Raw genomic sequence first — 15,578 nt, 5'->3', positions numbered from 1 at the left:
CACCCCTGAAGTGATCTGTAGGTGTGTAGACAGCACGAGGCAGCCATCAGTGTAAACGCAGACACATGAAGGATTAGCTCCAACTTAAAAGAATATGCTACTTTTCTGGGCAGTAAACTTGATTTTACCATATTTATAGCTGCTTCCCTTTTTGAATCTGTGTGCGACACAGTGGAGAGCTTACAACACATACCGGAGTTTAAATCAACTCACTTTTTTTCTGTAAATCAAAGCAAATGTGCAAACAAAACCTCCGCAGATCCTTCATATTGAGTGGTTACATGTCTTTTACATGTCAGCGTCTAAAAATATGAAGTCCAATGATCCCAGAGGAACAAAGTGGGTTTCTTTAGACTGATGGGGACCCACAGGTGAAAGTGTGAAAGAAAGTGTGAATAAACATCCATAATTCACATTATTCACCCTCTTCTCATTATGAATCCAGGAGATGGATATTACGTGTGTCACACAGATAAGCAATAGCTGCAGAGCGCAGTGATTTCCAGGTGAACCGGGAGTAAACCTGCTGATTCTGTTGAAGCTGCAGATCAATCTGTTGGGATGATGTACAGCGGCTCCGGGTCCACTGTAACAAAGGTAATCAGTTACTGTAGATGGTATCAATATAGCCCAGGAAGAAAAAAAACAACAGCACAGCAGTAAAATCAGCAAATAAATGATTAAACTCCCTCATGTGTTCAACAGTAAGTTCATAACATTTGCCACCACACGTGCAAATAAATACTGGCTGATACATGATATTGATTTTGTTCAAATATTCTTATCCCATATTTGCACTACGTGTCTCCAAAGAGGTTTCAGTCAAAAGTGAGTTTAATATGAAATGTTTCCTCTTCCGTTATTCAGGAATTTTTGATTTCATCCAACACCAAGATAATATATATCAAAGCTCGGGGTTTACACAGTACCCCTGAGGGCTCAACACACTGCAACTTAAGAAAACACAGACTCTGGACAATATGGTTTTCTGTATTTGCAACATGTTTCAATAGTTGGTTGTGTTTTCTGCACCTGCACAACAAAGTGGAGTTCGAGCTAAACATGTTGTACTATAACCTCAGTCTGCCGCTTCACACCTGTCCAGCTGGTGTCGGAAATGCCCTGCTACTTCGTATTACGGCAAAGCTTGTAATATACCCGCAGTCCACCACAGGATACCCGTGTCAGGGTCACGCTTTGGCGCACCTATGCGTGAAAAGTCAGGTGACTTAGTTTCAGCCACCCAAAACCACGTGGTTAGGTTTAAAAAAAGATAGTGGTATGGGTTAGAATAATTAAATTAGGTTCAAAACTGTACGTATGTCACAGAAGTTACTTAACCCTCCCGTTGTCCTTGGGTCAAAATGACCCGCAGCTGTGTTCAACCAAGTTCTATTTAATTTAATTTAATTTAATTTTTATATTTTTTTATTTTTATTTTTATAGGAGGCTGTGAAGGTTTCTTTAAAGAAACCCTCACAGCCTCCTTGTCACCAGTGATAAAAAAAATAAAATAAATAAAAATAAAACAGAACTTGGTTGAACACAGCTGCAGGTCATTTTGACCCAAGGACAACGGGAGGGTTAACTTACATTACAACACAAGACTCAGTGTTGTCTTGTGATTTTTCACTCTTCATACTTCATCACATTACATCATATGACCTTTGTCACATGACTTTCTTCGACCCTGGTCATACATGCGTGTACTTTTCATTTCAGGTGAGGAAAAACTAGACACCGACACAGTATCCTCTGGTACTCACTGGTGTGATACCAGGCTGTGGACCTGTAAACTGGACTGACAATAATCAACAGACTATTTTCTCCCATGTTAGATTCAGAATGATTATTAATATTTATGTTTAGATATGACTCAACCACAGCAGAACCTCAACTGATATTTCATACCAACAATCTGTTCTTGTTCATGAGAATGATCCAAGACTGTTAACAGAAACCTTCAACATGCAGACGTTTAATCAGGTTCACTAGTAGTTTGGCATGTAAAAATACTGACAATAAAGAATAATTCAACACAAAGGAGGGCAGATGGTCTGATGGGAATTCATTAGTTTTGCAGGTGAACTATTGGAGAAATAATGTAACCTGACGATGGCGCTAGATGAGAAGTCCGAGTAAATTCATGCAGCGGGGAACATGAATGTCTGCACTAAATATCACGGCAGTCCATCCAACAGCTGTTGAGGTAATTCACACTGAACCAAACCACAAAAGTCAACATCCTGCCAGCACTGGAGGTAAATTTAACTAGAAGGACTTTCATCAAAGTCTATCTATAACTTATCAGGACATTGTACTGACAGGGAACATCTCTACGAAGTTGCATGACAATCAATCTAATTGTTGTTGAAATATTTCAGTCTGGGTCATCCTCAAATTGCTCTTTCTGTGTTACACAGTGTGAATAAAAGTTTGTAGTATATGTGTCTAAAAGATATGACTGGTCCACTTATAATCAGTTTGGAATCTGTTTGCAGTGTGTTTTCCAAAGATTTGTGTACTTTGACGTGTTTGCGACATCTGGAGAAAATCTCATTTGGAAATCTGGGACAAGAGGACGATGTCACCTTTTTGTCAGGGCTTAATTTAGACACGTGATTCTAATTTTAGTCATAAAGATAACTGGTCCGGGACTGTTCAGTGTGGGCAACAGACAAACAGTCTGTCAGACAGAAGGATGTTACATCAACCAGCAGGACTCTGTTCCCAACCTACCTTACCATACAGGAGGCTGTTGGTAGATATTTAGAATTAACAACGAGCATGTGATAGGTAAATGAGAAGCTGTAAGGACTTGACAACTTTGGTCTGATTGGTTGAGCATCCCACCTTTATCATTCAGTCAGTTATTGGAGAAAGGTCAGGGTGGGAGTGTCAGGAAAATACCCCGACTGCTCCAAGATTTATCAGACAGACAATAATCAAAGGTTTCATTTGGTGTTTTTATTGAAGCCGCTGCACTAAAATATACTGCCAACAAAAGCCAAAACGTGTGGAACGCCCCTGTGTATTATTGCTTCTCAACCAATCAGAAGACTGTCTGCCATAAAATATGTGTTTGGTTGTCACATTGAAGTTTTAAGCTCTGATTTTTGGCACAAGCACAGACAAACCTTCAGCACATTTTTGCAAAAATCATCCTTCCAGCAACAAACTCTGCCTATAATATCATGCACATTGAAGGTCAAACATCTATAGAGGTCCAAAAAAAAAAGTTCTGAGAGGGGGGGAGGCTGTAACCGAACACCAACTATGTGAGAACAGCTCTTATTGGGGGTATCTAAGGACAAGAAGGGCTCGTAGAAGCAGCACTGGCACCTCATGCTCCCAGACCTCCTACAGGAAACCTTAATACTGGCCTTTTCCACATCCTCAAAACAGGAACAAAGGACAATCAAGCTTCTGTGGCCTATAAAGTATCTGTGGTAACACAAAGGTCAAATTCATGCCATGCTCATATTAACTCTGTCTCAAATTACTCTGGGAAACAGGAGAAGCTTGTTTGGAGATTAGTGTTGAAATCATCACAACAGAGGTGTCCAGCAGGCAGTACCAGGACACCCTCGGGCCCTGGTGGGGAACGTCTGATTAACAGCTATAGACATTAAGTTTAATAAAGTCAGAGATGTCTTTTGGGTTCTTCTGGGTGTTGTATCTGCAGTAGCACACTTTTATTAGCAGATTGTAAGCACAACAGCAGCGAGAGTAGGCCTGTGTACCGAGCCTGCGGAGCCTGATTGGTGTTTAATGAGAAAGCTCATTGAATGAACATTCCTCCCGAGAGTTCATGAAGTGGATACTGGCCTGCTTAATTAAAAAACATGTTGCCATTTTGATGAAGATGAGTTTAAAATTAGTATCTCCCTTAGCGGCGCCTCAGCATGCAAGTTATGAATTCTGCACCTCGGAGACCGAGGACTGATGTGACACAAACAGCCGAGTGGAGGAGGGAGCAGCAGCAACAATATGTTTGATAGAATACAGTAAGATGACTTTGACACATGATGGAGGAGAGACAGGCTGAGTTTTGGATGAACATGTTGGAGAAAGTTTAATGACTGATGCTAACAGTTAAACATTTAATGTTTAGTTTCTTCTTAGCCACGCTAACGGAAATGCTAAGTCAGTTGGCCCCATAGATCGTATATAACAGTGGACTTAGCGTTCAGGTCGGAAAAATGAGCTCAGTGCAGAAGTGCCATGTACAATACTACCAACGGCTGCTAGGGGTTGGCTCCAAAAAGGCTCTGGCTCTATAGACTCCCATTCAACTTTTCTCATTAAATACAAAGTCAATAAATTCTTTCCGCAAGTCATAATGGTGTTATTAGCTAAAGTCATTCCATCTCAACAGTGACGCCACCAGTTTGTGAACTGTCATTATGAGGCCTAGAGTTGAGATTTTGGCTGTCACCATTTTGATAGTTCGAAGTAGGTTGGTGCCAGAGGTGAACATATTTGGGCAAACTGAGGAGGAGCGAGCGCTGGATCTGACTCAATATGATTGGAAACCCGAGGAAGCTACGCCCCGTCCACCGACAGCAGAGATCTGACTGCACCACAAGCCTGTCATTCAAACAGACATGTCCTCAAAAACACAGCTTTTGAAGCCAAATTTCTAATTCTATAACAGGATTATTTTCAGATGGACCACCAGAAAACTAATAAAAAGGAGAAACTTTAGCTAGTAACTCCCAAATAACTTGCGGAAAACATTTATTGACTGTATTAGAGAAGTTGAATTGGAGTCTGTGGATCCAAAACCTTTTTGGAGCCATCTCCTTGCGGGACTCAATGATATTGCATCTTAAGGCACTTCCACATTGGCCTCATTTTACAGACCCGGAAGCTCTGTCCACTTTTATATACAGTCTGTGCCTGTAGTGCAGTCAGGTTTACATTATAGGTGGCTTAGTATCCTCAGGTTCCCAATCCGATCGAGTCAAATCCACCGCTCACTCCCCGCTTGTCCAAATGTGGTCACCTTTTGGCTCTAAAATAGAAAAAAGGGTGATGGCCAAAATACCGACCTCGAGGCCTCAGAACGGAGGTTCACAAACGAACGGGTGACGTCGCTGTTGGTTGCCGCTCGGTTGGCCCACCACTTTGATTCTTTCTTTCCTCCAACATAACTAACAGTTTGGTTGATGACCAAATACCAGCAAAACTAATTGCCATCAGCCCCAGCTGCACCTGCTGTTTACCGTTAATGAGCAAATGTTAGCAAGCTAACACAGTACATTGTAAACGTGGGCATATTAGCATTTGAATTAATTCACAACATCGCTGTTCTTAACCAGAGTTAATCCCAATGATGTGATCATCTCCTAACCGTTCCTTCTATCACCGCCATGAGCAGCGCCGCCGTGTGTCTTGTTCATGACCAGGACAATATGATCTCTACCCAGAGACAGAAAATGTGCAGTAGGACGCACAGGCCTCCATAAATGCTCCGTAGTTCCATACTGTATGTGGCATTTAGTAGCCCGAGGTCAGAGGCCATTTCCAAAATTTGCTCTGTTGCCTATATTTTATTTAGGTGGGGAAATTGTTCTTCCAGGTGATTTACACTTTTCCCACATAATCCCACACAAATCTCAAATTTGGGATTTGTGTTCTTCTCAGGAAGAATTGTAATCACTTTGGCGTTCCCTTGTTTCATCTGGCTCTGTCATCGGGGAAAGAATTTACATTTGTCTTGGGTTTCATGACCAAATATCTGCAATATTTCAGCTGTACCTGGTGCTGCAGAATCTTTTCACAAAGACCTGTACTGGTTAATTATTCACAATGCTTCTGTTTTGTTATCACTGTTGATCTATCGCACTGGAAAAACACAACTGCCTCTCTGCATGATCCAGTTATCAAAGGATTTAGCTGACTGCCTCTTGAATGTGTAATGGGTTTCGAAGTTCACTGTGCAGAGGCCCAAATAAATCAAAGTAATTAAATCAATAATTGATTTGATGAATTTCCTTGCAAAATGAAGACAGTTTTGCTAAATGTGCAGAAATGTGCAGCTGCTGGGGCTTTGGGGAAATCACACAGAGAGAGATCTCGCATAAACAATGGGCACATTGTGCCAGAGGGTAAGGCACTTTTAATTACAAGACAATAGAAACTGCAGCCGCGTTATGACCCTTTAATCAGCCACTGAGTGGTGGATACACACCAGTCAGATGGAAGAATTAAGGCAGAAAACGGACGACAACCTCCTGTCAGGCGGATGATGATCATTCTCATGTAGGATTCTCCAGAAATGAGCGTGATCTTCTCAGTGCTGCTCTAAGATATACACAGCTAAGAGAGAAAGTCAGAATTTGTTTTTTACTGCTGATTACTTGTTGTGTTAAATTAATAACTCTATGATGCCCTTCGTGTTAAAAAATTAGGATATTTTACATTAAGTTAACAACTTAATAACTTCTTGTGTGTCTCAGAGATTGACACATTTCACCCCAAAGTCTCCAGATCGTATACTTCCAGGGAATAATGACCATGAAATTATCAAAAAACTAAACCTTCCTTCAGCTCTTTGTTAAGTGAATTTCCACTGCAGTCTGGTTTCCTCTAAAGTCTAATTATGTAATGAATCAGGTGGAAGACTCACAAGCACGACTCAGAGACACTGAAATGAGTTACTTAAAGCATTTTGTAAAGTTTGAATACTTTGTCGCACTGAAATGTGGAGTTAGACCGTTGAACAGTTTCTCATCCGTCTTCAGTTCAGGTTTGTTTATGCGGGGCTAAAAGGTATCCTATCTACGTCACAAGGCTACCGCACAGCCGGTTTATAAAACCTTCTGCGTGGCTCCTCCTCTCACACGGTGAAACGCTATAAAAGCCTGCAGCTCATTTGCATAAGAGGTCGTCCCGCTGGACTTGAGTTCTACTCCTGCCGTAGTCAGATTGTTATCGTACATCAGCTAGCTGCTACAGGACGTCTCCCTCCACCCGCAAGTGCATCTTTCCTGGAAGCAAGAACCTCCAAAGCAGCGCTGCATCACTATTTAAATTTCCTACTTTCCTACTGATGAAGAAAGGAAAAAGAGGTGGATTGATTTCGTGAAGAGCCTCGCTAAAAGAGACTTTAGGATTAACACCGACAGCCGAGTCTGCAGTGACAATTTCACGACGGATAGTTTCAACTTGGACCGGAGACGGACGGAGTTTACGGACGCACCGCTTCTCCTGCAGCGTGGAGCCGATCTGAGCTTCACCTTCCCGGCCGTTCATCTTCCGGTCGCACCGGCACCGTCCACCGCCCACCGCCGCCAGCAGTCCACCACTCAGCGGAAGTTCTGTGTGCTTGTTATAATTATACTAGATAACTTTTCCACAGTAACTCTGCTACATTTAGTCCTCGGTGCAAACCGCTAACGTGATTTTACTCGGTGTAGAATAACTTTATTTTGGTCAAATGGGAGCTAATGTGCTAATTAGCCTCTATTGAGCTGCTCCGATAACCGCGGATTTTTTTTTATGCGTGTCCATCTGGCTCCGATAAGGAACTATAATATATGTAACTCTGTATTTTACATGTCGGGGTGATGGTGAACATGGACCAGAGGATATCTAGTCCTCCCGATTAATGAAGGTTGTTGTTTTTGTACTCCGGTGTAACGTTACAGCCACCGACCCTCTCGGTTACATGTACCGGTACCGGTCCGGATAAACGAGCCCGACTACATGTGCAGGAGGCTGCAGAGAGCAGGTGGAGGTGGAGGACATCAGTGAAAGAGAAAGACTTTCGGCTCGACCTCAGCAGGTTAAAAGTTTGAATTGACGTGATATAATGAATTAACATGTGATGTAATGCAGCGTTGTTCATGTTGCAGTCGTTACAGAACTAAATCAACTCCTCCGCTCTTATTATCTCCACTATTGTAATGAAGGTGGTTAGAAGTAGTTGGAGACTCACTGTCTGCTGTCTCTGGTGTCCAGTTTTACTCCTGCGTTACAGATCAGGGGGACAAGCTGGATTTGATTGCATCTGTATGTTTCACTCATTGGACAAATAAATTCTGATTCTATTCTGTTTTCACAAAGCAGGCTGCTCCGTCCACCGGAGAGACAGAGAGACAGAGTACCAGTGGGACATCATGTATAAAGTCACCGAGAGGTTGGATGTCAGACGTACTGCTTAGTGGGGAAAAGAACTGCAGCCACAGGACTGTCATGCAGAACACTGAACACCTTCCAGCGAGTGGGCGGAGCTTCAGCTCCTTCGGGACACGCCCCCCCAGTCTCAGAGCAGAGAAGACTGCTAATTATCTCACGATTTCAAAGCCTAATTTAACAAACTTGTCTGTGTTTTTTTTCATTCAAATTTGGATGGGTAGTTAACAACCCATACTTCTGTGGTGTGTTGAACTTAAAACTCATTTTCATTTCTACTTTACAGCATCTTTAAAAGTGACAACTCAGCTTTCACTTTGGTTATATTTTACATTATCAATGCCGGCGGCATGCCGATCCCATCTTTGAAAGCCAAGGTTTTAATTCTGTGACCAAAAATAACAAAACTGTAAGAGCAAATTTGCTTGCAATGCAATATATTTTTACTTACAAACTTGATTTTAGACGGCAGTGTGAGAAATTTGCTTTCAAAACTCTTGTTTTCGCTTGCATAATAAAGACACAAAAATACCTTCATATAAAACAAGGCAAGACCACAAGATGATCCAGAGGAAAAAAAACAGCAAAATAGTCCAATGTCCAGAAAACCAGGTGCCAGTACAGGACGGCGGGGCAAAGAACTCGTACAAGAACAGTCCACGAGAGAACACACAGATCTCAATGAAGGACCGCTGGTACGAAGAGCCCACAGACTACAACAAGCTGGCACAATAAGGTAGGGAGAACGCAGACCTTTGCTCTGTTCGAATGGGGTCGTGTTTACCTTGTACGAGAAGAGTCCTTAGTAACGCTCGCGCTTGTGGCAGTCACAACGTTGGAATTTTTGGTACACCCCGAGTTCACGAGTTGTGACATTTTTGCTGATATTTACAGAAATGGTGGAGGCTATAAAAGTAAAATTTTTTGTTGAATGTATTCATATTTTGCAATTTTAGTGATGTGGAGTTTTGCCTCCTAACTTAAATAATGCATCTGTGGAAAATGTTCCAACAGCCTCACCCTTTCCTTCTGTTATGGTGTCTTTGCATTTACTGCATTACGTTACCTGTCTGCCAGTTTGCTGAATTGCTAGCCTCTGTGGCTTCTAGACGCCAACCACGTTACCGTTGCTAAGCAGCGGTGTTCTCCCGACTTGACCACTTGAATGACAAGCATACAATGAGCCTGACTTCCTATGTTGTAACAACGAGCTCACAAGTTCCATTTGAACGCAACATTTATACATGAGGGCGGAACGATAATCGAACACAGGGGCAGACAGTCAGGGCGGGGAAGGCAATCACAACAAGGACAGGAAGTGATGACACCTGAAACGAGACACAAAACGTGAGTTACAAAGTAAAACAGGAAATGAACATGAAACGATGAAAAGAACAAAACCTGTAACCTAAAGACAAGGATGAGTTGTGACAAATTAGTGAGGTGACATTTGGCATGAAGATACAAAACAAAGACGGTATAAGGTGACAATATAAATGTGCCTGGCCATTGGTTCTCCAATTACTCTATATGGTTTTATGGAGGCAACGATGAACAAAAAAAAACATTTGTAAGGGTTGTTGGTTTTTAAAATTGGCTGAGAACTGCTGAGAAAAACACCACTGAACAGACCAACAGACCGATCGACAACTCTCAGTGCCGCAAACCCCACCCTGAAATTGATACGTTACTCTGATGAGAATTGCTGCTTTTAAATGAAAAATAACAGGAGCGCAGCTGATTCCCAAGACTTTGTTGAATGACTGGAATCAATATTTAATTCCAAATTAACAGCAATTTGTTCTTGGGCAGGTATTGATCCCATAGACCTGAGGAAGAGTTACTGCACACAAATCACTGGAAATTATTTCACCATTTCTGCTCTGCTGACCCACTGGGTCAGTGCAATAGAGACGTATTTGACAGTGTAGTGACTTTCTGTTTCCAGGCTGCAGTTGATTTCACATACAGTCAAAACAACTCCGTTTGACCCTGAGGGTTAAAAAGTTACAATTCACCACCAACATCAAAGTGACGAATCAGTCAACTGTTGATCTCATAATGAGGTGTTTCACCTGCTGGCTGCATGTTGGGATTAATCATTTAGAAATCATTGAAGTCCTGTTGAGTTACAAAACTGTAAAATATTCAGTAATGAGCGTTTAATAATAAAATAAAGTGCGGACTACATAAAGGCTGGGTGATTACGTTCTCTTTCTCGTTATCACTCTTATTGCCTTTAATACCAGTCTTACATGGTGACAATCCTTATGTCATTATGGTTAATCTAACATAAAATTGCCAAATCTCCATATACCTGGAAGAGATGATGGAAGCTTTTCATTTTGAATGTCACCGTAATGAGTGGGAAATCCATGGCTGTGGTCGGGGCTACCAATGACGAGAGGCCATAAATCACTGCTGTCACACACAGCATTGTAATGTAGCACCTCTGTACTCTCCCAAAACCACAGTAAACCCTCTGGTTCCAGGGGATACTTAGACAGAACCAGTTCTTCCAGCAACTCATTGGTGTATTAACTAATAACCTGAGATATAAAAGATAAACTATGAAAGATACGAGATAGAGGGGCGCCATATAGCTTTAATATGGGCATAATATTGCTCATTTTGGGACAGTTTCTTCTGGAAAACAGTAAAAATAGTGACAAGAAGTGTTGTTCACTTCCATCTGGGTGTCCACAGTCAGCACAGCTTCAACACCAGAGCCTCCCATCTGCTGTTCTTGTACTGTAACAGCTAACATACAGCTGAAGGCTTCAGAAAACAGGATCTCTCTACCTCATTGTGAATATAGAGTACAAAGCAGCCTGAAACTCAGTGATCCACCCTTTATTACAAATACAAATGTAGGCTAGGATATAGCATTAGTAGGAACAGGCAAAGATGATTACCCTACTGTTGAAACTAGTGTGGTAGAGGCTCAAGGCTACAGGCAACAGTCAAGAAAACCAGTATGAAATATTTTGTAAGGAGTGAAAATCATCACCAGCTATTGCTGACTGTTGACCGCTACAGATAACCTGTGGCTCAGCAACTTTCATCAATATTGAACTATTCTGCATAAAGAAGAGAAAAATATGCAGATTTAAAAAATTTACAAACATACACGGACAAAAGTTTCACCCACCTGTGAACATATGAAGAGGATAGATGTCTGCAGGTACAAGTGGAGTGCGAGGCTACATGCCCCCAGTAGAAGGCACCGTTTAACAAAGTCAAAGGCTGTCTTAGAGAAGGAGACTGTCACACTGCGAACCTTAAAAAGGAAATTCATATATTTTATCAATTCATTTGAGGATGTCTGATGACCATCAATTACCGCTTGCAAACTGATAAAAAAAAAAAAAAAGATTTACTTCACTCCACTCCACTCTACTCTACTCTACTCTACTCTACTCTACTCTACTCTACTCTACTCTACTCTACTCTACTCTACTCTACTCCACTCCACTCTACTCTACTCTACTCTACTCTACGCTACGCTACCCTACTTTACATGTGAGCACTGCTTTTCTACTTTGGAACAGTCTCTGAATAGCAAGCAGTGAAAGTAGAAAATACTACTGAAGCCTAAATAAAGCCAAAAAATTGTAATACAACTCATCTTACAGGACATTTATTGGCATAAAATCATTAATTAATGTCTCATTTATGAGCCAAAGGGCATATCCTGCATTAATTCTCCTCCTCTGTCCTTCCTCCTTGTGCCCTCTCTCCTTTACTCCTCACCTCACTTCTATCAAAATGATTAGGAGTGGTGGTGAGGGAGTAAATGAAAAGGCGATATGTTACGTTTTTGACATGCTAATCAGAAAACTGAACTCTGGGTTACTTCGTGGTATAAATTCTGTGCTGTGTTGTGTCTCGTAATGCAGAAATGCTGCACTTTGTTGAGTGAGCCCTTCATGTGCCACGGAGCAGGTGATGCAGCACAGAAAAAAAGGTGGACAAACAGAAACCGGTCTGTTTCCCCCCCGGAGAGCTATGTGAGAGCTCCCTCACTCCTCTTCCTCCAAGCATCCTGCCCTGCTGTTTGGGCTGCGTCAGAGGGAGCAATGTGCTACTGATGCAGTAACCTCTGTAAAAGGCTGGCTTTGACTTGGGCACATCTCAGAGGAGAGGGCAGGAGGAGTGAAGCTCTGCTGCTTGCAGACCTCTCGCCTTCACAGTAAGTTAAGTACAACAAGATTATGGTGCTGGCATTTTGCCTTTATTAGATAAGAGTGGCAGAGACAGACAGAAAATGTGGGTAAGGAGAGCAGACAAACAACATGCAGTAAAGGAGCTGGAGACTCACTGCTGATGACTTTTGTGCCCAAGTGGTATGCACTCTATCAACACTGGCTTTGCAAGTTGTACTTTAATGAAAGGGTTTTGTGTTTTTGAAATTCAGTCTGGCTCGCTTTGAGTGCGGTAGCATTCACGTCTTTGCCAAATATTCCCAGGTCCTATGTAGGTACAGTTTAGGGGTGACTTTAAAGCAGTAAATCTCAAACCTGTTGGCATGTGACCTTTTAATATGAAGCTGCGTGCGGTAAAACCGAAAAGAGATTCTTCATTGATTACTTTAAAGAAATATTTTAGAGGGATACTGCTCTCCTGTCCTGTTGATCATCATTGACTTTTTAAAGAGATCTTTTGTGGTATAAATCTGAAAAGATCCTGTGTCAGCAGTGTTCTGCAGGGATTTGACCAACTTCTGAGATATTGAAGTAAAACAATATAATTTCCTCTCTATATAAATAGCAGTGCAAGAATACAACATGGACATACTACGCTGACCCAAATATCAGACAACACTAGTTGTAAGACGCCGCCTTTTTCCAACATCTGTTTTGAAAAGAATACTTTTTGATGAGAAACACTTTGGCAATCACTCTTTCCTCTTCATTAAAGGCTTAGTAAAATGAGACATAGAGTATGGAAAATGTAGAGTAGTGTATTTTGTTTATCAATCACAGACTCTCTCTCCTTTCAGAGTCTTTCAGTGCTCTGATTTCTTTCTGAGGGTTTTGAACTCCTCATGTGTAACAGCTCTAATTGTTGACTGTTTAATAGATTTAGTCTCTGGCTCTTCTTTTAGGTAAAAGTGCCAGGAGATGATTTGAGCTCACGCATTTTCACAAGCCTTCATAAAATTCTGCAGGTTAAACTGGGCCAACAAAACACATTCAGGGCCAGCCAGCTCTGAAATACATATTTTAAACATTGGCTTCAAAACATTGTCTAGCCTGTTGTGAACATGTAATGTAAGCAAACCTATGTTTAATAAAGCTTAATCGAACTCTCAGATACGTCAGAGCAGTTGTTTGTCACTTTGCCGGGAATCTTGCTTTTAAAAGACCTCAGAAAAGAACCTCATCCCAAAAGATACACTGAATATCAATAAATTGAATACTAAATTGAATAAACACAATATTATCCAAAGCCTTACTTTCCGTACATGCAAGTCTCAGCCTGATGTCTGTTGTGTAAACCGAATCTGATTGAAACCGGCGGTGCAGGAGGAGAGGTGTGTGTTTGCAGGGTGGGTGCAGACCCGGGGAAATAGGTTGAACACAGCATATGTACAGTTATCTCATTAATTTAAAGGCTTTCTGGGCATCCTGCCAGAGCTATTGGAGTATGCCAAGGTAGTGGAGCATCATAGAGCTAATATTATTTAGAGATATTACAATGATCTACTGTATGCTTCATTACGTGCAGGGGTAAGGGTGAGTGTTATACAGGGACGACTTTGCTTGGTTGGCTGACTTCTGCGCTGCTGATACGTGCAGGGGTGTAAAACCATCCTGTTGTCTAGATACACTTGACTTACACATTAAATACACCTGTACCAGGTCTTTCTTTTAGTGTGTTTGTAACAAGTCCTGTGCTACGTATGGTGGGTTCCACGGACAGAATGTACTCCAGCCACGGGTCTCGCTGCTGTTTGCTGTTCATTTTGGAGGTCACTTGACGTCATCCTACGGTTGTTGAGTGACATTTGAATGAGTTGTCGGTCATCCCGGTGAGTGGAGAGTCGTTTTCATCCTCTGCCGGTCTGTAGCTTTGTTGTCCCTAATGTCTGCTGCTTGACCTTGTTCTTATGAACCGCCGTCTTTGAAATTTTAAGGGTGGAAGCAACCTGACGCTCACTGTACCCCTCTGCCAGTAAAACCAGAATTGAACCCTTCTTTTCCTCACTCAAAACTTTTCTTTTTAACTCTTTTGGCATGGTCAATAGTCACTTTTTTAATTTTTTTTTTTATTCCAATTACGTTTGAGGTACTACTAGCACTGTTTCTGCCATTCAGCTGGTCCTATTGCAAGAGGATAGAGATGAGAGATTAAATGTGATTTGGTTCAGGTGATCACCTAATCAGTACCTCATTAAGTAGAATCAGGTGTGCCTGTATTGGAATTCAACAGACACTGGAATGGAAAGGCTGCCATGCATGTAGAGATGCTGATTAAGACAAATTTGGAGTGGTCTCTTAATTTGTTTTAAGAGCTGTATATATATATATATATGGTTATATCCATTAGTGACAGTGTACAAAATACAACCCAATAATAACATAATTGAACAGAATCTGAACAGTAAAGTCAAGATTGACAAACAATCATTTGTTTTTACAAAACTTGAACAGGTGATGAAACTTTTTGAGCTGGTTGAGTTGACAGGGAACCTTGATTCTTAGTGATCTTTCAAAATCTTGGTTTACATTTTAAAAATAGAGATAATTTGTTTTATCTGTGTAGGGTAACATAGTTTAAAATTCAGGGAAACATCATAAATCTGGAATTGAGAGATTATTATTTATTTAAGTGGATGTTGAAGTACTTGAATATATTTTTGATAATTTTTATTTAATTTAGTTAGCTATAATTTATATTTTACACTTTATATTTCTCATTTTTCATATTTTGTTTAAATTACAGCCTCAAAAATCTACATGGTGATAGGCAGTAATTGCAGCTGCGTTTTTAGACTTCTCCTCCCAGAGATCCAAACAGTGTCGCCTGTGACGTCAGTCAGTTAACAGTTAAGTTGCTTCACAAACAAGTGAGTTGAGTGTCACTAGAAACACATCATGACATCACTTGAATTGTGGCCTGCCGTTTTGAATTCTTATCTTCAGAAGAATCACCAGAACTATGATCACAAAGAGTCAATTTAGCGAATGACACCATCATGACTTGTTGAAAACATTTTTATGACTTTGTATTTCATGAGAGAAGTTGACACTTTTTTGCAGCCAGCTCCTAGTGGCCCTCAGTGGTACTTCACGCTATGGCTCTTCCACGTAGACTTCGCCTTTCAGACCTGAAGACTATGTCCATTTTTACATACAGTCTATGTCATGGTTGGACAGGAGGAAGGACCCAAACCATAGTCTGGATATAAAAGTGGACGTAGCTTCCGGGAG

The sequence above is a fragment of the Embiotoca jacksoni genome, unplaced genomic scaffold (assembly GCF_022577435.1).
Source record: "Embiotoca jacksoni isolate LCO1_2020_lvr unplaced genomic scaffold, fEmbJac1.0.p SCAF_16, whole genome shotgun sequence".
NCBI classification, from domain to species: domain Eukaryota; kingdom Metazoa; phylum Chordata; class Actinopteri; family Embiotocidae; genus Embiotoca; species Embiotoca jacksoni.
This window is presented reverse-complemented; position numbering follows the sequence as displayed.